This window comes from Anthonomus grandis, chromosome 12 (genome assembly GCF_022605725.1).
Source record: "Anthonomus grandis grandis chromosome 12, icAntGran1.3, whole genome shotgun sequence".
NCBI classification, from domain to species: domain Eukaryota; kingdom Metazoa; phylum Arthropoda; class Insecta; order Coleoptera; family Curculionidae; genus Anthonomus; species Anthonomus grandis.
Window position 1 is genome coordinate 6,836,822 of NC_065557.1, and position 25,366 is coordinate 6,862,187.

Here is a 25,366-nt window from a genome sequence, read left to right on the forward strand (position 1 = left end):
TAAAACTAACCGAATAAGTAGGACCCTAAATCTATAAATCTATATCACACCGTTCGCGAGTACACACGCGTGGTTAAAAGTTCAAATGCATCATACCCTCGGTCGTATTTACCAAAATCGTACTCGGATATAACGAATTCTTCTTCGGAACAAACAAATATTTACCCGCGCGAAAATGCATTATCCCATCCATAAAGCGTTGTTTGTACGGTCTATATCGGAGGCAAAATTCCCTATGCCCGGCCTCTGGCGTTCGGTGCATTCATATACTCTACATGGCAGTATTATTATGCAAGCATAACCTGGGATCTGATTGAGTTCAAACAGAACCGGAAGACCACCATCCCTTTTCAGCGAATTTGCCCACGTGTTTATTCTTTGAGATTGGTTTTGCATTTGAGGGGTGAATTTTTAAATTTTAATTTATATGAATATCTAGACTTTGCAGTGAAATAAGGTAAATAGCTCTGTGGTGTCTTAAGTACTTGGCTCTATATTGTTGTTTGTTTGCTGTGTTTTATTTATTTTTTTTTATTTGCCCAATAGATAAATCTATTTACAGAGCAAAAAGATTACTAAATTTAATAATAAAAATATAATAATAATACTATCAAGTAATAAATATATAACACTACCATAATGTTACCGCCTGGATAAGACCACCTAGACCATTCGAGAATTTATAATTGATAAAAGGTATGAAGAATCAACAATAATATTAACAAGATATTTAAAGAGATATAGATTCTTCTAAATTTTAGTAATTGAATATTAAAATGTGATAGCAATAGATAGCAAATCGCTGATATTATACAACGATACATTAAGACCGAAATAAAGCAGCGAAATAAAAGCCATTTTAAAGTAATAAGTTTTACTTATATTTTCACTTAGAAAAATGCTAAATATTAAAATTTCCTAATGAAAACACATCGATACTGTAGAATAAGGATTATATTCGTCGTGGGACACCAATCCATTTGTATTGATTAAAATAAAGTCTAACTTGTAATTTGCCATAATTTAGTATGGTATTTAATTGCTTAAGATTTGTAATGTCTATAAATTGCTTTAAGTTGAAAGCATCATTATCGACCTGATCACTCTCATAAAAGCGTTCATTAAAATAGCCCATAACTAAGACGTGCTTGTAGTCATAGATATAGACATGGAATTGCCTAAAATAGAATTGTCTGCAATAATTTGCAATAAATTGACGGTTATACTACCTGAAATGTGATAAATCAAAGACTGAACTGCCTGGAATGAAAAAAAAAATTTTCCAGGCAATCGAGCCATAAATTTTTATTATTTATTTTAGGCTACTAGCTTACAGAGACTAATAGCTTTCAGACAGTTGAGTGATTTTACTATTACAGTCAATCGAGAAATAGGATGATCTTCCTGTAATAATAAAATTATCTTCACTTAATTGCCTGGAATGGTTTTAAATAAATAGATGGATATACTGTCTGAAATGTAAAGAATCAATAACTTAATTGCCTGTTATTTCTTCTAAGCAGATGAGTCATAATTTTTATTTGTCATTTCAGGCAGCCAATTGGTAGAATTCCATCAAGTCTAGGCAGTTCAGTGGTTTTACTATTTCTATTAATTGAAATAAAGCCTAAATACGCGATCAATTGCCTAGAATCATAAAATTATTTTGACTCATTTGCTTGGCAATAATTTAAATAAATTGATGTTTTGACTGCCTGAAATAAAATAGATTAATGACTCAATTGCCTGAAATTCAAAAAAATATATTTTTTCCAGGCAGTTGAGTCAGAGTTTATATTTTAAATTTCAGGCAACTATTTGACAAATACTTATAAATTTTAGGCAACTAAGTAATTTTACTATTCTTATGTAAACCCAAAGTCTAAACATGCGATCGACTGTCTGAAATAATAAAATTACTTTGATTCAATTGCCTGGAACTGAACAAGTTGATCTTTATACTACCAAAAATAAAATAAAACAATGGCTTTACTATATGGAATTGCCTGAGTAAATACTAACTGGTTAAAAAACAACTGCCTGAGATTTAAAAAAAAAATACCAGGCAGTTAAGTCTATAGAACCTATAGAACCTAAGTAATAGAACCCTATTTTTTACTTTCATGGACTTGTGTAGTTTCACTATTCCAGTAAGGAGAAAATTTGCAAAAATTACTTTAAGAAATATAATTTTTTTTTTTTAAATGCAAAAATAATTTAATAGTTAAATTAAAGGTTTTCTTTACTATAAGTCACAGATAGAACAAATTTTTCTATACCATACTTTTATTTCTATATCACTGCATGAATGTTCTCTGAAATCTATAGAGAATACTTTTAATTCATTTTAAATTTTTCATGGTCATTGTATTAGAATTTATAGGACAAAGATAATATTTTATTTTAGGGTTTTTTGATTTTTTTTATCTTTTTATATCACAGATTTAATTGTCTACTAAGAACATCAATAATACCATTTTATCCTTTTCTTTTCCTTAATTTTTAAGAAACACTTTCCTTTAGATAAAAAAATATTTTCTTTTTTCATTAGGGGCACGCTATTGAATCAATAATATTAAAATAAAAATAAGTTTATCTTTTATAACCACTTGGTACATAAAATTATACCTCTTTTTTATTTAAATAATCCTAATACATTGTATCATATTTATTCTAAAATAGCCCTATTAAAGTAATTAACACACGTCTATCAAAAGCAACAGAAGAAAAATTTAATTAATTCACACTTACGTAACCGACGAATTAAAAAAAATGCATATTTAACAACTTTTTTAGCGGTAAAATAGTTCATGCATAATTCAATAATCAATGTAATTGTTAAAAAGTAGTTTAAAAATTCAACATCTGTGTAACATTATATTGCGGCGACCTTGTAACTGAAATCTGCGCTTGACTTTGACTGTGCGTCCGTAAGTGTTACAGTGAGATAAACCGGTTGTTAAAATTTAATCAAAAATGCATTACATTAATTTACATAAAAAATTAATTTGCTTTAACTGGGCACGATAATAAATTGGATAATAATTATTCTTAATAATGTATGTTTTAATTTTATCGAATATATTATTTGCGTGCGAGCATTAGTGCATCAGCCCGAATTTTCCACGGTTATTTGGAATATTTTTTCCTTGTGGTTTACACGTTCTACATTAATTGTAAATAAAATAACTGGTAAAATAGATTTGTTTAAATAATTTTTTAGGGGTTTAATTTAAACGTAATATAATATTAATGGAATTTTTTGAAGCATTAAGGACCATCTTAGGAATAAGTTGTTTGCGTAAGTTTAGCATAACTAAATCGTATGAGTACTATAGAAAAATTAAATTTTGCTTTTTAAAGAAATATGTAAATCGTATCCATTTTCGTTATGCATAGTTGTCCATGCGCTGTTTTTCATGTTCAAAAGATTAATGATTTAATTTTATATGCTTTTATCATAAATTACTTTATCACTTTATCAAAAAAGTATTAGAATTTGCTGAATGAAATGCAAAATAGGTATTATTTACCGAAAGACATTGTATTGCCTGAAAGAGTTTTATCTTAACATATCTGAACTTTTTTTTCTCTAATAAAAAGGTTCCAAATGTTAAGTACTTCCAGAGTAAACCGACCTTATTAGCCTAAGAAAATGTTCTGTGTTTTCAGTTTTCAGAATTCAAAAAGAATAACAAATTCTTGCTAGGTCAATGCAAGTGATACTAGATAATTCAATTTTAGTGATCTGATAAGTTGAATTAATGTTTTCTAATCTAGGTTATGAAAAAAGGTTGAATTTTCATACTTTTTTCACGTTGAATGAATTTTGCTAGTTCAGAAAGATTCAAACTTGCAACAAAGTAACTGTGTTATACATAATTTGAATTTGAATCTATTTACTAAAGTCATTTGTGTATTTCTTTTGAGATTTAATATATTATTTTCTGATAACTTTATAGCTCTTATTAGTCTTAAACTCATTGACCTCTGTTGCTTTTGGACTTTTTGCTCAAATTACGAACTTAATATGTTTTAGCATTTTTTTTTTGTATATTCATTTTTTATTGATTGTCCGATTAAGGTCATTAGTATACGCAAGATATTGATAGTTGCTGATTACTATATATAGAAAATTGACATGAGTAAAAGAGTAAAAACATTTTTAATCCATTAGAAGGAATACGTCATTATTTTATAGAAAAATATATACAACTTACAAGCATATGGCTCCTTAACGTTATATTATACATAAAGCACCAAGAGTAGGAAAAAAAACCCCGACCAAAAATAAATCTCCCTTCACCTTTACTAGACCCAAAAAGCCCCTAAAAAAAGATTTATATTTTATTTTCCTATTACCCTACCGGGTAACGTCCTTGGGGTTTTATAGAGAAGAAAGCTCACGTCTCGCAGGCAAAACGAATAGCCCCACGAATATTGCGTAGGACTTTAAATCTAAGAAACCCCGTGCCGCCCGCCTGAATTAAGTACGGGACTATATGGGCAAAAGAATTACTTTTATGGCCGAATAAATCGTACGCAGGGCCTATTAAACGGGAATGCAGATGCTCGCGACACTGTCGAACATAATTCCTTCGGGCCGATAAGTCTTTTAAAATACTGTACCGTTCCGGGATGAATACCGAATGGAAAACCCGAAGAGGTGGGGCTTTACCGTTGGCGGAAATGGCCTAGGGAGAGTCAGTTATTTAGTAGGGGGTGAAAAATTTTCTTTAAATTTGAGTAAAGGCTATTTAATTTAAGAAAATAGATAAAAAAGTTAGAAAAGTGCAATTTGGTACGAATGTTTTAAAGGTAGAAGAACCTACAACCACCATATTTTGGATAAAGCTTGAGTACCCCCTTGGTCAGATATCTTTCAACCTTCAAGGGTCAAAGAAAAGTATAAGTTAAATAAAATTTACTTTGTTTTTATAAAGTTTTATTTTATTTTATTAGATGCTTAAAAAGCGTTTCATTTTGGAGTAAACACAAGTATAAACTATGCTTATGTTCATTTCTCACATTTTGAAACACTTCTCTTGGACTAGATACACACTATGTAATAATCCGTTGCCGAAAATCACTGAGTGAAGCTGGTTGCGTTTTACACACAACAGTTTTTAAGTGACTTCAAGAAAAAAAAGTCGAGGGGTGTTAGATCTGGTGATCTCGCCGGTCATTCATTGGACCTCTCCTCCCAATCCACTGATCTGGGTTCGCATTATGTACAAATTGCCTTTCAAGACTTAAGATATTGGGATGGCGCTCCATCTTGTTGAAAATATAATGTAATAGAAACGTATCATCCATTTTTCTCTAAGAGACCAAACGGAAACAAAACAAAGGTAAGAACACAAAGACACGGTCTCATCAAATCCACATAATTTTTTTAAAAGCTACACGCGTTTCAACAAACTTGAGTTGTATTGTGATCTATGTAGGTTTAGGCCTAATGATGCTCCAATAGGAGCAAAACACGTGTAGCTTTAAAAATTATATGGATTTGATGAGACCGTGAGTTTGTGTTCTTACCTTTGTTTTAATATAATGTAAGTTTTCGGTTAGGTTCCTACATCCATGAATATCCAACTGATTTTCCATTTCTTCAACAATTATTAGTAATTAATTAGTTTTTGAAAATTACAATCTGACACACTTGACTTAAATTGTATATTGATCAGTAGCAAACCAGAGATAAACAGTTCAGCGTAGAGTACTTAATTACCTTTGGCAACGGATTTATTACAAAGTGTGCATCTATTCCCAAAGAAGATATTCAGAATGTTAGAACTGAATTTAAGAAATATAATTTTTGTTTAACTCAAAATAGAAATTTTTTTTGGCATTTAATTAAATAAAATAGCAGTTTTTAAAACAGAGTTTATTATATTTAACTTATACCTTTCTCTGACCCCGTTCAAAATTTGCGAAAATTCTTATGCAGGTGAATACTACTTTAAAACACAAAATTAGTTTCCCCTACCTGTATCAAATTGCGCTTCTCTAGTTTTTTTAGTTTCAGAGATAATTCAATTGAAGTTGTCATATTTAGACCCTATATGTAAATCGAGGTAATTTAGGATTGCATGAAGACGATAATATAGTCTAGGCGAATTGTACTTTTTAGGGAAAAAATTGTTATCCGGAAACTAACGACGGGAAAAGGTTTGGGGGAGTATCAGGAACGAGAAAAAAATTCATGCAGGAGCAGGTTAAGGGAAGTAAAATTTTTGGGGGGGTGAAAAGGGGTGAAAATGGTACCTTTTCGATTTGCGGCGAAAGTTGACGTCAAAGAAAAAAATGTATAAAGGAGAAGTTGTAGATAATAAAAAAATCTACAACTTTTATAGAGGCCACTTTGTGACATAACCTCAAAATTTCCAAGAAAATCGCGAAAAATTGCTGTTTTTAAATTTTTTTGTTTTTTATTTTTCATTTTCGGACAAACACACTGATTTTGATCAAACTTGGCAAAAAGATACTTTCATGTGTCCTTAAAAACCACAAATTTTTTCAGACCGAAATATTAAAAATTTACCGAGATATTAAGTTTTAAAAAAAAATTACGTTTTTTTCAATTAAAATTTGTCCTTTAAAAAATCGTCGTAGGAGGTTCATCCAGGTCTCATTTTGTTTGTTTTTTTATCTACTTTCAGATAAAATAAAAAAAAAAGACTTGCCATTTGAAAATGTGCTCAAAAATGCAAAAAACTAAAAAAAATTTTTTTTATAATTGTTAAGAATTTGTTTAAATTTTTTAAAAAACAAAAAATCTGATTACACCATTGAATTCTACGGGAAAAAATACAAAAAAATGCGATACCATATCTGGTTTTGCAGGTAAAGGTAAAAAAACTACGGTCGATTTGCTTATAAAAACTCGGAACTTATCAGATTTAATAAAACCTTTTTACGAGCCCAATACAGATCCAAGAACTATTGCTCGAAATGGTTGCGCTTTAGTTGCATCAGTTTAGAACGCTAAGGATACCACATCATCTCTAGACGATTTAAGATTTCAGCGATACAAAGTATTGACTGCAAAGACAACCTTTCAATTAGAAAAATTACCACCAACTGTTGGAGCAGCTACACAACACTCATACAGATCGTATTATCAGCTTCAAAAGTAGCTTGGAAATGAAATAAATGCGACGAAGTGGGGATGGAAAGAAGTAGCTGTGAATAACTCTAAAATGCTCGTGCCTCGTTTTACAGACATCTCACTAATACCTGAAGAGCTATTAAAAAAAATATCTTGTAGTTGCAAAACAAATTGTTCAAGCAACCGTTGTGGATGTCGTAAACACGGTTTGAAATGCACCGTATTTTGCACACAATGTGAACACACAGGAAAATGCTCCAACGTACAAGTAATTGAAGATGATGTTAGTGATTCTGAAGACACTGTGCATGCATTCGAGCAACCAAGTATTTCCTTGGATCAAGAAAATATAGAGTCTGAGCAATTTAGCGATAGAGAAGATTTTAATGATGATCAAGAAGAAATAGAATCAAACGATCAATTACAGGATGACGATGCAGCAATGAATTTAGTGAAAATTCAATGAGAATTCAATGGTGTAATCAGATTTTTTGTTTTTTAAAAAATTTAAACAAATTCTTAAAAATTATTGTAAAAATTTTTTTGAAAAAAAAAATTTTTTTTTCAAAAAAATTTTTTAAGTTTTTTTGCATTTTTGAACACATTTTTAAATAGCAAGTCTATTTTTTTTTTATTTTATCTGAAAGTGGATAAAAAAACAAACAAAATGAGACCTAGATGAACCCCCTACGATGATTTTTTGAAGGACAAATTTTAATTGAAAAAAACGTAATTTTTTTTTAAAACTTAATATCTCGGTCTGAAAAAATTTGCGGTTTTTAAGGACACATGAAAGTATCTCTTTGCCAAGTTTGATCAAAATCAGTGTGTTTTTCCGAAAATGAAAAATAAAAAACAAAAAAATTAAAAAACAGCAATTTTTCGCGATTTTCTTGGAAATTTTGAGGTTATTTCACAAAGTGGCCTTTATAAAAGTTGTAGATTTTTTTATTATCTACAACTTTTCCCTTATACATTTTTTTCTTTGACGTCAACTTTCGCCGCAAATCGAAAAGGTACAATTTTTCACCCCCTCAAAACTTTACTTCCCTTAACCTGCTCCTGCATGAATTTTTTTCTCGTTCCTGATACCTCCCCAAACCTTTTCCCGCCGTTAGTTTCCGGATAACAATTTTTTCCTTTTTTGCTTAAAATTGGTACAATTCGCCTGGACTAATATGTTTGACATATATAAGAACCTAATTAATATCTCTTAAAATATTTTTTTTCCATTGGTTTCGTAATTAAAAATGATCATTTTACTTATTTGTAGCAAGTGAAATATGGTTATATAGCATCAGCCCTTCCTGATATTCTAGTAAATCACTCATAACCAGAATAATAAATATATGATTAAATAACTATGTGTGGATATAAAATATAAGAACACATCTTTTTTAGTAGCAGCATTGTATAAGTTCTCACTTGTTAACTATAGTTTTTTAAATAGTATAGAATCATTTTTGTCTAATATGTCTACTTTAAATGACGACATAATCTTAACGAGCATGATTGCTTAAGCTTTTTAACTTAAAACAAATTGCCTCTAATTTTATAAGCATGAATACAATTAGTTCAACTTTAATTGATATTATATGTGTCAAGCAAGTAGATGTCAGAATTAAAGCAAATAATAGATATGCTCAATTTGACAAATCATATTTTCTCATTCTACTTTATGCATTTGAGATAATTATTCATGTTTACAGCGATTAGAAGTATTTTGCCAAAATCTGTCGTAACCATTAATATCTTCTAAGCACTAAAAAGAATTTCTTAATCCAAATATCCTTGCAAGGATTTGAAATAATTTCTTTAATTTTCAGGCTCTCAAAATCAACTTATATGTGTTAGAACAATTTTTTTTCAAACTCTTTAGTCATTTCTCATGTTTTTGGAATTATAAGTATTTGAGATGCGTATTCATGGTTTTCAGGACTTTTTCCTTGTTAATTTTTCCGCCCTAAATAATTTAAAATCGATGATACACATTAATTTTTTTTTTTTTAATTAACCTTTTGTCTGTTCTTTTACATGGCGTTAACATTAATTTTTCGTTTTATTTTCGTAAATTTTTAAGCTGTTTTAGAAATATCATGGTTTTTAGGATTTTTCAACTTTTTACCTTTTCCAGGTATTGGAAATAACTTATCATGTCATTTAAAGTAAAAATTTGAAAAAAAATCTCGAGCCATTTTTTATCTTTTGTCTTCATGTTTATCTTGAATTTGAAATAATTTTGTAGGTTGTTATACTACAGTAATAATAATTATTGAAAAATAATAGGAAGGATAAACGAAGTCATGGGATCTCATCTAACGATAACTTGAATTCTAGAAAAATCGGCTTATTGCTCTCTTCCTCATCGGACTCAACGGTCAAATGACATACGTCTCAAGAACACATCACGAAACCAGATAGTTCTGCTTGGAATAGGATATAAACACACATCGGGCAAAAGATGAGAATCTAAAGAATACCTGGTCACATAAGGTAGTTAGGAAAACAACAGCTATAAGCACAGAATATTGATGATTCAATCAGGGTTAAACCGGAATGAATCACAACACTGCCACAAGCTTCAGCAACTAAAAGGTCATTTTGAGCAATAAGTTAAGGCTCTGTTGCACTTGTAAATCTACTTGTATATTTTACAAGTGCCACCTATGACTAATGAATCTCTATAAAGTCAGACGAAGCTGGAATCTGAATGGATGAGAAATGTCCAATAAAGAGTATTGCAAATTAAAGCTAAGGCTAAGAAGATTTCTCAGACCATCAGAAAACTCAGCAATTGGAAATCGCCAGATCCAAAAAACATCAAAAAAGGATTGCTGACGATCGTTTGGGTCTGCAATTTGGTACTTTAAATCCTACTTACTCAGACAAAAATTTGCAGTCTACTCTCACCACTATACAGTTATTTTACATAAAACAATTTAATAGCAAGTGTGTACAATGCACCCTAATTTTATCCTTACAAAGCTCATAAGAATACCTTTGGCAAAAAACTGATACATTGCCTATGAAATCATACTTACTCTATAAAGTTCAACTATTGAAGTTTAGCAAAAACATGTTCCAGTGCCAGTATATGAAAGTCCTGTCCACAAATATGGAAAACTTAAATTATTAAGCCCTTACCAAAGCAAATTAAAATTAAAAATCTTTCAGTGCTAAGACCAGTTCCTCTTTGCCAAAATGTTTTTATAAATAGTGTTGGATATGTTGCTTGAATTTCTACATATGCATGAAACTATTTCTCTAGTACAGCTTTACCCTAGTGTAGCTTCTGAGACATCAGTCAATATAGACTTCTCATTGAATTTCTTGCATGGTTTTGTTCGATTTCGTTAAGACTTTTGACCTCATAACTCAGCGAGTGTTTGTTCAAATAGTTCAAAAGTTATCTATCACTAAGGACACATATCTTCTAACGCAGCTTCTACTTAATGCATTTTATCTCGTATAGAGGAAACAATATAATGTAGGAGATTTGCCTTATTTATATATTGTTCTTTGGGTTGGTTTCCTGGATTTTGCCTCGGGCGAGACTTTATATATGTTGACATCTTTGGGCCATACTGCTGAATCCATGATGGTTTCTCTAAGCCAGAGAGGCACTCACAGCTTAAAAGAGCGATATTAAGCTTACTGTTCTGTTTTCAGCTATTGACAGACACAATCAATGCCAAATTTTTCCATGTAAGATGCAATCCGGTCATGTTTAGTGTTTGGACCAACATCAGAATAAAAAGCCATAATAATTTTTTTATGTTTGCTGATTGTAACTGCTGTAAATTCTAATAACCTAAGACTCATATTATGAACTTGTCTCTTTCTCGTTCTTTGCACTAGATTCCAGCCATTGTCATTTTCTTTGAGGAGGATATTTTATGGATTGTTGTTGGTGGTTTTCTCTAGTTCTTTATCATTTTCCTTCTGTCAAACAGGGAGCTTGTGTGGAAATGTGGAAACTTTAGATACGTCATCAAATGGCGAATTTGGATTAAGGCTGTCAAAAGCGTCTTTGCAGCATTACAACCTTTTCTTGATGGTACATGTTGGGTTACATGATTTGGTCTGCTTGGTATAATCTGACATTTTTTCATTGTGTTAGGTTTAAATACTTCAACCTGATTGTTGTTACAATTACAGTTCATAAACTTTTATTTTCATAGATCTGCATTTTTCTGGAAAGTTCAATTTTATTAGACATTTTACCCAACAATCGCTTTAGGTACACAATGATTTCAGTGTTTTTATCCTGATTACGACTAACTTAATCTTCGGTAGTATCCGCGTCATAATCAGCCACTTAAGTTTAATGAGTTTTGTCAATAAATCGGATTTTTCTTTCCAGTGTTTTATCGCGTAGGAGTTGTGGAAGATTACCATACTTTATGCACACCACTACACTAGAACATTTTTTTGCCGATTTCACTTTTTGTCCGTTTGGATAATTTATATACCACTTAAAGTAGGTCTAATATTCTACTAACAATTTCCTTTTAGCGTTGTTATTCAGGAACAAAAAATAAAAAAAGGGATTAAAAGATAGTAAAAACGATTTTTTCTCGAGCTTTTCAATTTGTCAATATTATCATAATATATCAAAAATGGCAGGCATTACAAAAGCCTTTTTATTCTAAAACAAACTTTGAGTGGACTATAAGCGCTTTAAAAATTGCCAAAAAACAAATTAAAAAAAAACATGTATTTTTACTCCTTACTTACCTAACTTTCAAACATACCAATTTTAAAAATCGAAAAAAAAAATGCTTTTAAGCCTTAGTTTTTGCCCTATTTATCTAAATTAAGGTGGGAAAACAACCTAAACGGTCCCATATCTGATAAAAATTATAATTTATTATAAATCGTTATGATGATTACAAAAGCTCGGTGGTAAATATGCACGCGTTAATCCATGAACTTTGCTGCAAAATGACGTGACTTTAAACACGAACAACATTGTATATAAAATGACGTCCGAAGGGTGAAATATTAGGGAAGGTTTTCAATGTTGGTCAAAAATTTCTTTAGCACGGTCCCAGAGAACCTGAACATTATATTTTTCTCAATAACATGTACAAAAATAATTGAATCATCATTTTTCATGACATATCAGACTGAGATACTGACATAGGTCTGATAATTTAACTGTTTTTTTTTTCATTACTGTAATTCTGTTCAAATAATTGAAAACTATTTTTCTTATATAGTTTACCCAATTACAAGCAAAAAACCTCATTGGACTGAAACATTATTATAAATATAAAAATTTAATTTACTTAGTGACACAAAACTTTATACAATAACACGGTTTCTTCGAGTATCTAGTTTTTAAACTAAATAGATTTTGTCCACTTTTTAATAGTTGCATCCCACTGTCCAACGGTGTTGCTTGCAGACTAATCAATCGGGAAATATGTGCATGTTAACCGGGATCTTTAATGCTGCATATTAATAATGCTTGTGTTTTAGAGTAAAATTGGTTGTTTACCCCCCCATATCGATTGGCTTTTAAGTTCATGTTATACGTTGTCATGTTAATCAGTTGTACTAAAACCATTTAAACAAATGCATATTAAGGGTTTAAATCAATAAATCGCTTGCACCATTTAAAAAACCATCTGTTCCATCAACAAACCATTAAATTTTTAAGCCTCATTAGAAATTCTCCTTAAAATTATATATTGTAACGGCATCTGTTTAAAAACTTAAATTACGACTCTTGCAATTCGAAACAATATCTATATTATTCAATGTAATAGTTTGGGTAAAACGAACCGTATCAATATTTAAACAATTTACTGCAATGGAACAGGGAGTTTAATAAAAGGTTTTTGGGTAATAATTTAACGTGTACAATCGATCGAAAATTCGCTTTATAAATAGTGGAAGTTTCGCTTTGTAAACGGTCTTTGATGACCGAAAATTGGTTTGTTAACGTAAGTGGAAAGGGGTGCACTGTTGTAATTTGGTATTGTTAAAATGCCTGTTGGGAATTTTTATATATGAATTAAAAAAATATAATTTTTGGGGTAAAAGGGCTGTTTTCATTATAACTTTGGAACATAAAATTTACTGGGATAAATCTGAATAAGAAAGACATTATTTAATTAAAAAGAGCAATAAACAGGTTTAAACTTTTAAAATATATTCACCCCGTATAAACCTATAATTTTAACTCGTCCTTCACCATTTATTTTCATTCCAATTCTGGATTCTACGCAGTTATAGTCGCACTATTCCTTTTTTGTCAATTTAGTCACAGTTGGACGTGTGGTGCACTTGCGTCTTTGGCACCACGCCAATTTACGATATTGCGCATTTAAATATGACACATATATTTCCTTTATTTTTAATTACTCTAACGCCCCATGGGAGGTCATTATTATTTAGATGTAGCACCTGCATAATTAAATCAATTAACGCAACATTTATCTAAAAAAATTGCAATAAGTTATTTTTAGTGTAAATATAACCAACCGCTCCTTTGTCCCACATTTCGTGATGACACCCTCATTATCCAAATGTTCCAAGACAAAAGAAATGACGCACCCATAAATTTCTGATAAGAAAAAGTGCATAAAAAATCTTTTATCATCCCGGTATTGTTTACACTCATTTATCTCTTAAGGAAGTGTAGTAAACGTGCAAATCAGTGTAGATATATATATTTTTTTAATCGATTGACCTCGCTTCTAATGTGTCACGTATTTTTATATTATGTGCTATGATTAAACAAAGACTGCCTGCAGATGTTGGTAAATGTTGAGTAATCTTTGGCTAGGCGATATTTTTTTTTAACGTAAACATTGTAATACGATAACCGATTATGTGTTATGGTTACAGTTATTATCGCGATGGGATGTGATGAAATCTCGAGTTTCAGATGTTATGGCTCTATTTTTGTTTCTTTTTTTCTCTTTTAACGTACAAATTCATAGGAAGAGTATGATAGAAATAGAAATCTACATTTTTTAAGTGTTTTTATTGTTTCGTGGTTGATACTCTAACCTAAGGAATTTTTAGGTAATTTTCATGTCATAAGTAATATATTAAAAAATAAGCAATTATTTATTTATGTAATGACTAAAACACAAAGTGTAAGGCTAAAAAAATCAGCTGATGAAGCCCCTATCTTTAATTTTTATTTTATTCCGGGATAAAAAACTGGTTACAACTACTTAAACTGAAAGACGTAAAACGATATTTTAATTGCCTGGACAGTATTTACTTATACGATAAAAACTTAGAGCCATGTCCTATTTTTTGGAAGAGAAAACTAAAAATCAGCTTTAAAAGTCTGGAAGATCAGTTAAAAATTCCTGCAAGCAATAAACAATGTGTCAGAAATATAGAAAAATAAAACCCAACTTTAAAAAAAAAAATATATTTTAATTACAATTTAACATTTAAAAAATAAAATGAACAAAAGCAAACAAAATATAAAAGCGTTGATTGAATAATGAGTTTTATTATTGATTGAATAATAATAGGGCCTATTATTCAATCAACGATAAAAGTCACCGGGATCGACTTAAACTTTCAATAGTCAAAGGCAATCTGTCTTTCCCTTCAATGCCCGCGTGTATTTCCTTTTCCCAAATTATGCTGAGATCGATATTCCCTTTCATAATATACCGTTGACCTGGACCACGATGACGACGGTACCAAGCCAGGCTATATGCACGTGATCCGAGACGTGATCCTTATTCGGCATATTTCTTACACGGCCTTTCCTGACTATGGCGTGTCCTCACGCCTAAAATTCATTTCGATCCAAGTCGACTTTGCTAAGGAAAAGAAATACGTATAAGCATTAAAATAAAACAGGCATTAAAGAAAACAAAATTTTATAAAAACAAATTGTGAAAATCAACAGCTTAGCAGTCATGGAGTCGAACATCCCATGAAACCTAATACCTAAGAAAACATTAAATTTGGGTAACACGGTGTATGCATACACAGGGTTAAGTATTTAAAAAAAAATAAATGGGGTAAAACAAAGGCCAATACCAAATATGAAAACATTAGGTACTTAAATCTAACAATAACAAAAGAATACTAGCGCTAGTATGTTAAAGGTGCACCAGGGAAGACCAAAAGTAACCAGGAATTTTAACCACCTGCCTTTGGCCCACCTGAACCGTGGAGCCAAAAGTACCAGGAATTACAATAATTACACCTGCAGATGGCTCCCCACAGAGCTCTGCAACCGCGCCAATATTTACTCTAAGATTCAATACCGAATCTTATCCAGGGTTTCATATTTTTCAACCCTGCCACGCCCTTATACGGAATGCGTGGTTGTTCAGCTCCAGGTATATCGGTCACTTCATACCGATCGTGCTCCAGGACTTTGCTGATCCTGTAAGGTCTTCGCCACTTGGGCAAGAGTTTCCTGCTGGTCCCAGTATTTGGAGATGCTGTAAGTCGCAACAGCACTAAATCACCCTCCACATACTGACGTCCAGGAATCCTCTTGGAGTCAAATCGGCGTTTTTGCTTAGCCTGATGATTCTCGGTGAGTCTTAACATTTCCGCTCGGATAGCTGTCACATCCAGCGGTTCCTCTTCATCTGATAAAATCTTGGTACCAACAACCTGTCAATGCCAGCCACTACGGTCTCATCCATTTTCAAGATGCTTTCAGCCAAAGCACTCGAAGATGTTCCAGATGAGAAGTACCTTCTAGGGCTGCTCCTAGAGCGATAATGTCTATCATGCTGCTGAAGCTGACCTTCTCTTCGAGAACGCCTTCCGCGAATCACCCTATCGTCTTCCATCCTCGACCCAACGCCTTCTCTACTAGAAGAGCGGCTTGAGCCTCGACGACGATGACGTACCAGAGCTCTTTCGTCACGCCGAGATTCGCGTTCTCGATATTCGCGGCGCTCATAGTCTTCCTCGTAACGCGGCATTTTCACACACAAAGTTTTTTTTTTTTTTTTAATGAACTAACACGGCGCGCAAGCGTATAATCCCACTTCTGATGTCAGAAATATAGAAAAATAAAACTTTAAAAAAAAAATAACTATTTTAATTACAATTTAAGATTTAAAAAATAAAATGAACAAAAGCAAACAAAATGAAAAAGTCACCGGGATCGACTTAAACTTTCAATAGTCAAAGCCAATCTGTCTTTCCCTTCAATGCCCGCGTGTATTTCCTTTTCCCAAATTATGCTGAAATCGATATTCCCTTTCATAATATACCATTGACCTGAACCACGATGACGACGGTACCAAGCCAGGCTATATGCACGTGATCCGAAACGTGATCCTTATTCGGCATATTTCTTACAAATGCTTTATTCTACTCTGAATCAATAACAACTTAAAATGGATTAAAACGCCTTGAATAAAATGAGAAAATATCTTGAATATATAGAGAATCCGTACAGTCATACAAATCTAAAATAGGAACTACGAACCAAATGTCTAAACTGATTAAAAAAGTGCCAAGATATATAAATGACAATTCGACTTTTTCATCATTTTCTATACCATCGTTTCATTTTCTTAGTAGTATTAGGATTGACTATAAATAGTGTTTTTCTAGCGTAAAGTGTCTAATTATACTCGAAAAACATCACTTTATTCCCATCCCTTTCTAATTTTTAAACTGTCATGCGGATATAGGTTTACAAGCAGAATTCCTATTGAGTTCAAAGATCTATCTTATGATAGACGAGGAAACAACAATTGCACCTCACCACAAAGGAAGATCTTGTACCAAAAGCTTAGTAAGAATAGAGGTAATAATAGGCTTCTAAGACAGAACTACCTCACAAACAGGGTGATATATTACTGGACCGAACAGTAAAACAAATAGATTAACGTCAATTAACCAATTTAAAAATCGCCTGGATCAGTGTGCGCTATACTATGGAGAATACTAAAATCCCAAGAAAAATAAACCTTGTGTCTGATCATTTCAGTTAATTTCTGAGTTCCTTTGTTAATAATTGGATCAAATGTTAAACTATTCTGGATATCGGGAGCCCTCACTGTTAATCCAATATCTGTCATTTTCTTTAGTAGGATTATCCATGGATATGGATAAGGCTAAACTGCGAGGAACCATGAGAGTCTAGTGCCATATCAAAATCCATATCTACAATCTGAGCGTACAAAGTTAAGTCTATTATATTATTTTTCATGTTGTAATATTATCGCTAATAATACTATTGGATGAAGATACAGATTTAATCGTTTTACTAATTACTTTGTTGGGTGAAATAATAAATCTTTCCATGTCTCTACGACAATAATGAAGATCAAATTTCCCATTTAAAGAAAGTGTGTGACTATTTGGGAATATCTCTTGTTAACAGCCTTCTTTTTATACATACCATAAGTGGTTGTGATATTACTTTTACTACTAAAATGGTGATAAACATGATAAATTGTTAATCTTCAGGCACAAGAATCCGAACTTAGATGAATATAAATTTGCCTCCTTTATGTACAGATCACACGAGTCCAAAGGTATTAATAAAAAACGATATACACTACAATATTGGCATAGCTAAACAAACGCTCGACAAACCTTTTCATTTAGTCATTCTTTCACCAACCAAAGATACACTGAAGTAACATATTTTAAGGTAGTATTTTAAATGGTAAATTATATTAATAAGAAATCATTTTTCTTTAAACTTTGAGGGTCTTCAGATCTTCAAGTGGATGGGAAATTTCTTAGATCCGGATATATTTGGAAGATATCTAAAACTGGAAGAATAGTTAAGTCTGATCTACTGTAAATGTGGATGAGATTTAAATAAATAATTGTATGTTGACAAAATTGACGCTGCAGTTCTATATGCCTTTATTACCATAGGACAGACTGCAAATGTACTTGTGTTATAGACGAGGACCTTTCAAATGATATTAAAAAGTTTTTGTTTTAACAGGAAATTTATGTTCTTGGATATATATAAATTATAAGACTTTTTTTGTAATTATTGGGTTTTCATTTCCGTAAAAGTTAATAAACAAAACACACAAATGGATACCAACGATTGAGAAGATAATTGATTATTAAAAATTTTAATTGGCGACCATGTTTTTTTAAGATGGCGTTATTAGTTCACAAAAGATTTTTTGGGATTTTTAAATATTTTTTACTGAACATAAAACCTACCGATTTCTATTAAAAAAGTGTCCGTTTTTACTTCATTGAAAAAAGCAAGATTTCACTGGTCTACCAAAAGCTTTTATGAAGAAAATCAGTATTTATCAAGAAGTTGTACTAGGGAGACGATCAATATTTTACCATGAGGGTGAATATATTTCATGCTAAGAGATGCTAGAATAACAAATTACTTGACTATCTTGACGATTTTGGTTTATAGACAAGAATTAATACCATGAAATAAAGACTAGAGGAAATAGAGATGTAAAACTTGAAAAATGCTTACTAGGAATCTTCCACAAAGAACAGCTAGTTTAAGTAACAGACAATTTTTCAGATAAATAATAAAAGATTTCTTATGATAACTCTGTCAGTAGAAGACAGATGATAAGGAAAAGAAAGCCACTGTGAAAAATAAAAGTTAAGCTTTTAATAATACTTTGATTATTTCTTGATTCTGATGCCAATGAAGTGGAAAAAAAGACTAATTATCAAATTTAGTGAAAATAGGGAGTAATTATTTTTTTTTATATTCCAAAAAAAAATTTCCACTATTTATAGGAAAATTTAAGAAATTTAAGGGAGGTATTTAATACCCTTATTAAAGGAACTTTTTGACAAATTTTCAAATCTATAATACTAACTGTAAATTGTAGAGTTTGTGCACTCCATGTAAATTATATTTTATACCCTTTTTTTCCAGCTTTGTTAACAATAGTTTTATGGTATAACTATAGCAAAGCATATTTTGACTTTGACTATAGCAATTTTCTTTATAAAATCAGCATTTCCAAAAGCATTATTAAACTCAAAGAAAAAAATTAATTTCGATATGCTCGTCACAAATTTGAAGCATCATTAGGCAAATGTTCACAGCGTTCTACCTCTACCCTTTTGCCCACTGTATGTGGTTCTTCACAACCAACCAGCTTTTAAGCCGGGTATTAGGTAATTGCTTCTGTATTGTATATCTTGATTTACGTTTTAAAAAGGATCTTTACATTATTGAAATAAGCTCAGTTCTATTATCAGCAAGCGGTCTGTTATGATCAATTTGTTGTTAGGCTCTAATTAATTTTGTTTAACATCTCTTTGAGGGATCAAATAATGAACTCATTAAAAGCCCATATAAGCCATATCAATTCCCGATTCCGCGAACAAGTATATGTATGTATATATACGCAGATACGCAGAGCCGATGATCATTCTCTAATTACCGATCAGCAAAATTATAATCGGCTCTCGCGTCTCGCGCTCACAATAATTTCATAATTATTAAACATGAAATCCCGGTTTGGCATAAATACGAACGGGTTTTAATTATTTCGCCCAAATATCTGATTCCCTATGCACCGAATATAATAGCGGAATTATTTTCTAATACGTTTGTTTATGAATAGACATGATCTCATTATAATCATTAAGCCCGGGCCATCTATCATTCTCTATACTGCAGTCGAGAGGTATTGATGGATGGAATTAAATTAAAAATTAGCGGTGAGGTGAGCGAGAGAGAGAGAGAGCCAATGGCGTGCGTACATCTGCTTGTTATATAAGATTAAATTAGCAATTATAACCTGATTTAATCACAGTCGAACTGAGAAGTTAAATCTTTTACGGATTAAATAATAAAATCAAGTTATAGATTACAGTACCAATGGAATTCTATATACACTCAAAATTTTAAAAAAATATTTAAATTTCACGAGTTTCAAACCATTCTTAATTTTGGAGAAATAAAAGGAAATAATTGAAATGTTTTTTGATGCAAACAGATAATATTAATAATAATATTTTCATAAAATTTTACGAGGTAACCCAATAAACTTTTACATCTACGGTAAGAAATAATTGAAGTGTGTCCTGCAGATTTCATATTATTTAAAATGTGCACAGGTATACTTCCTTAAACATTAACATATAAAGAGGCTATAAGTATCAGAAATACTTTTTTTCCAATGACATATACCTAACTAATATTATTTCCTTAAATTTGAAAAAAAAGTCATAAAACCATTAAATCTATATAAACCGAAAGCTTTTCTCCAAAAATTATTTTATAAAATAAGAGTTTTATTTATGGAAAATTTTACGTTAAGTTCTAATACATATGCATAATATTTCAGATACTTATTATGTTTCCTAAAGTATGTAAATAAGAATTTGAAGAATTTGTTTCTTATTATTAAAACATTTTGTTTTATTTGTACAGAGATCACCCTTATTAGCAAAGATCTTTTTTTCTTTTTTTTTGTTTTTCCTTTAAAGGGGTATTTTGGTATATAGTCTGGGGGCAATAAAGTAAGAACCACGTTGACTAATTCTTTTGTTTACCATTTCAGTGACTATTTGAGAGTATACCGATAGCGAGTTGGATAGGCGTGATCTATCATGTTCATCTGACTACATTTTTTTAATATTAGGGATTTATATGCGTACAATCTTGCATCAAACATAAAACTTTTTTTGTATAACTCAGTTGGATAAAATTTGTTTTTATGAAGTATTATTCATAAAAATATTTTTTGAGTGTTTTCTATTGCAAGCAAGTCCTCCTTATAAATACCTCCCCAACCCACAATTTTATGCTGTATATAAGCGATTGCACTAGTGAAAAATATTTTATTTTTCAATATTTAATATTGAGTATTTTTTTAACAACTTATACAGTAAAACTCTAATTTTCTTAATTAAAATGGATATATAATAATAATAATAATAAACAAAATGTATTACTTTTCATAAACAAGTACAAATTACAATATAATAATTTAAAAATACACAATGTCTATGAAAAATAAAAGGCCGTGTTACGTCAGTATTCTGGTACGCAGACCAAATACTGTTTAGGCGCCCTCTAAAAAAATGTAAAAAATATAACATTAAAAAAAATTTGCTCTACAACCAGTACCAATATTTCAAATTACAGATCATAACAGTTGAAACTTAAAAATACAAAAACACATTCAGCGACATCACACAAAAAATCAAAATCAAAATAAAAGACCAACTTTATTTACTGACGTAAAAAGAGAATGTCTCTAGTTTTTCTTTGAAAAGTAGAACAGGCCAGATCAAATGATGTAATCTTTAAGGAATTCAAACTGGAAGCGTTTAAAAAGTTCTTTTCTGTGTCGAGGAATAGTAAGAAGATGTAAATTGGGTAAGTTACGATTATTGTTGTTAATTCTAAAATCTCCTCTATCATCCAAATATTGGGAAGATTTAAATTTTATTACCTGCAAAGGGGCTTACAAAGAGTTACTACTGTACACTTTATTTACTTGGGTTACAAAGCCCAACGAAATAAAGTGTAGTTTTCTGCGGTTATACATATTAGCCAGCCGATATCTATAAGCTTATGAGAGATCCGATTTCTGCGGCGTATCCCAAAAATAAGGCGAAGGCACGCATTTTGTACTTTCTGAATTCTACGAGAATCAAACTGATCCAAACATGGGCCATATACTGTGTCACAGTGGTTAAAGTTGAATAGCACTAAGGAGTCACATAAATGTTTTTTTAAATTTTTTATTTAAAAATTTTCTTTGATTATAAATAAGTTTAAGAGCAGGTTTATCTTTAGATCGTGACACGTTGAGATTTCTATTATACTTTTTAAATCCAAATTTATATTTCTATTGGCAATTTCTGTATTATTTGGGTGAAAGTGAAGATAGAGTTGGATGTCGTCCGCATACAAATGGTAGCTACAAAATTTTAAATGGTCTTTAAATCGACATGTATAAATTATGTACAACAATGGCCCCAGGATACTTCCCTGAGGAACACCTACTGATAAAGGTGCTGAGTTAGATTTTATACCATTCAGAACGATCTGCTGGCTGCGATTACCCAAAAATGAATTAAAAAATGTTATTGCATCTCTTGAAAATCCTATATAACTTAAAATTGATAATAAAATCCTATGAGTAATTAAGTCGAATGCCTTTGTGTAATCAAGTAAAATTAAAGCAGTAAACTCCCCTTGATCCCACGCTCGGAAAATGTCATCTATTACGTCAGCCATAGCCGTAGCACAGCTATATCCTAGACGAAACCCTGATTGTTTGAGTGGCAAAATTTCATGACTGTTCAAAAATACTCGAGCTTAATTAGTTACAATTTTTTCGAGAATTTTGGAAAGAACGGGAAGAATGCTTATTGATCAGAGATCTTTAAGTTCCTTTGGTTGAGCTATTTTGGCCAAAGGCGTGACTAAAGCATGTTTCCACATATCTGGAAATACTGAATTTTTGAAACATTCGTTTATTATGTGAAGCACAAAAGGGGCAATAAATTGACAACAAATCTGAATTAATATACTATTAAGCCCATCACAACCATAAGCTTTACTTTTTATGGAAAGAATAATTCTTATTAACTCGATTTCGGTTATTTCTTGCAATTGAAAAGCATGAAAAAAATTTTAATTAAAATTATTATTATAAAACTGCAGCAGATTCTGATTTGCTTGATACGGATTAGTACAATTCGAGGTAAAAAAATTATTAATTAAGTTTACATCACATAATTCTGAAGGAATGTTCTGCGTCAAAAAATTAATTCAAAAGCCTGGAATAAAATTAAAGATTCCTCTAAAGATCTAAAGAAAAAAAGGTTAGAAACTATGCCGTCAGAGTCCAAGGATACCATATGTATCTTAACAAACCCAAACAAATGAATTGTTATCCAGAAAATATTAACTATCTTGGATAAACAGTCTTTATAGCAGTTCTTTTGAATAAGATAGATTTATCAATTTGGCTGATTTTGCTAATGCATTTAAAATATGTATTACCTGCTCAAATGCAAGAGCCTAATTCAAGGAAAAACTCTAAAGAAAACAAGAATTTATCTGCCTCGAATAAAAAGCTTCAAAGGCCTGTTATACTCAAACTTATACTCAAAATATGCTTTATTATCAGAAGCTCTAATAAGTCTCTTTGACAAAGGAGTTATAAATACAATCAGGTTAATATAAAAAAATTAGTTAAAATTAAAACACAGAAAAAACATATAGAGGTCATATCTAATAAAATAGAAGTACATATATAACTATTTAATTATAAAAACTTGGAAGTCTTTAAGTTGAAGTGGTTGTACATTTTTCTTTGTGTCGATTATTTACAGATTTTGGTAGAAGAATATCCCTTAACTGTCGAGTAAGATGTTCTCCCTGTACTAGTTGTGCCTACACTTTCTAAAAAATTTACATATACACTATCAAGAATTAATCAACAACGACTTGCATGAATTCGAATTGCTTTTTTCTTATAAACTCAAGAAAATATGCCATTGCCATTGACATTCTTCCTGACAAGGCAACACTGTGATTTTCAACGTTAAGTCTATTACCTAATACCTAAACATTTTAAACTGCCTGGATTGCTTAACTTATCTATACCATGAACAACATCTGTAAGATTATATCTAAAAGTAGGAATATTCGTATTTGTTATATTAAATTTCAATTGAATAGAGATCATTGAGATACAAAAGGAACAACAGTGGTCTGTGGAATACCATAATTATTGATCATAATATCTGAACCGTAACCTGCAGAGGAAACCCTCTGAACTCGGTCAGAAAGGTATGATCTGAACTAATTTATTGATACATCTCTGGAACCATATATTTCAAGTAGTATTTCATGACTGATAGATTCAAAAGCTCTTGTCAAGTCACAAAACACTGCTCCAGAAACCTCACTCCAACTTAAACCAACATAGAAGAAAGAGCATCAGCAGTAGCTTTCTTCTCCTTGCAAACAAATTGGTTTAAGTTTAGTTTACTCAAAAATCCAAAGCCTCTAGTTTAACTAGCCTTTTTACGTAAGAGTTTATGGGCCATGAATTATCATTATGATACAACAACTATAGCAAATAATAGGAAAAACCTAATTTAATGATAAATGCCCTGACTGATGAAGACTGACTCCATAGAGTTTATCCATATACTAAGTGAGAGCCTCGCAAACCATTAATTTAATAAAAAAAGAAATAGTTCAAGGAACGGAAATAAACTAAAGTTGATTTTTCTTCTATTTCGAAGCAATGGCTTTAAATGCCTGAATATTAAAAATATCTTCAAAAGTATAGAAAAAACACTTGCTTTTAACCCGTCATAAGATGTGGTACGAAGTGTTTAAAGTCTTTTTAACATATATCCTATAACAACTGTTTACTAGTTAATCACTTTATCGTGTAACATATGCAATATGATTTTTGCCGCAGTAAAATAAAAACAAGAAACCTCTATTCTCTAATTATTCAAAGAAAAAGCGGCATGTCAAAGGGCAAAACACGAAATATTAATAATTCACCGCGTATACCCCCAGATAACATATTTGTCTTTGCTGGAGGTATTTCCTGCTATTTATATTTTTCCTTTTCTAACGAATAGGTAGAGATATATTTCCAGACTAAAACGGGACCCTTTTGTTTATGCCAGATTTGAGTGGTGACAGTTTTTGACAAGAAATTTATGGCACAAATGAATCTTTACGTTTATGGTTTTGGGTCGGACTTTTACGACTAGATAAAAAGGACTTAAACTAATTTTTCCTTGACAGGTAATGGATTCTTTATACCGCTATCGGTGACTTGCCTTTTGTTTTTATACTGATGTGTTTCTGCTATTTTTAGAGGAAACACATTATTTTATTATATTTTTAAATTTAGTGGAGCTCACCCTTAAGAAATTATATTTAAAAACCGAAACATAATATGTAATCTAATTACGGGAAATTAATTATACATTTTTGTTATGACATCAGTGGTATTTTCGTACCTTGCGCTAGTGTGTTAGAAAAGTTAAAATGATAATTCTTAAAAAAAGATGATGTCTAAAGTCACGTAGCTATCAACCATAATTTTCCGAAAATTCTCGGGAAAGCTAAAACGTATAATCTTGGGGTTAAATGTACCGGCAATTGCTATGTAATTTTGTCGATTGTTATACGGAAATCGATTTTTTACTGACCTTAGACTTGGAGCAAATAAATATATAAGCATTTGATCCTTAATTGCATTATTTTTAAATATTTAGACATGAGGAAAATCCTTTACGTATATAATTTCTTGTGAAAACATCATATCTGTTATGTCT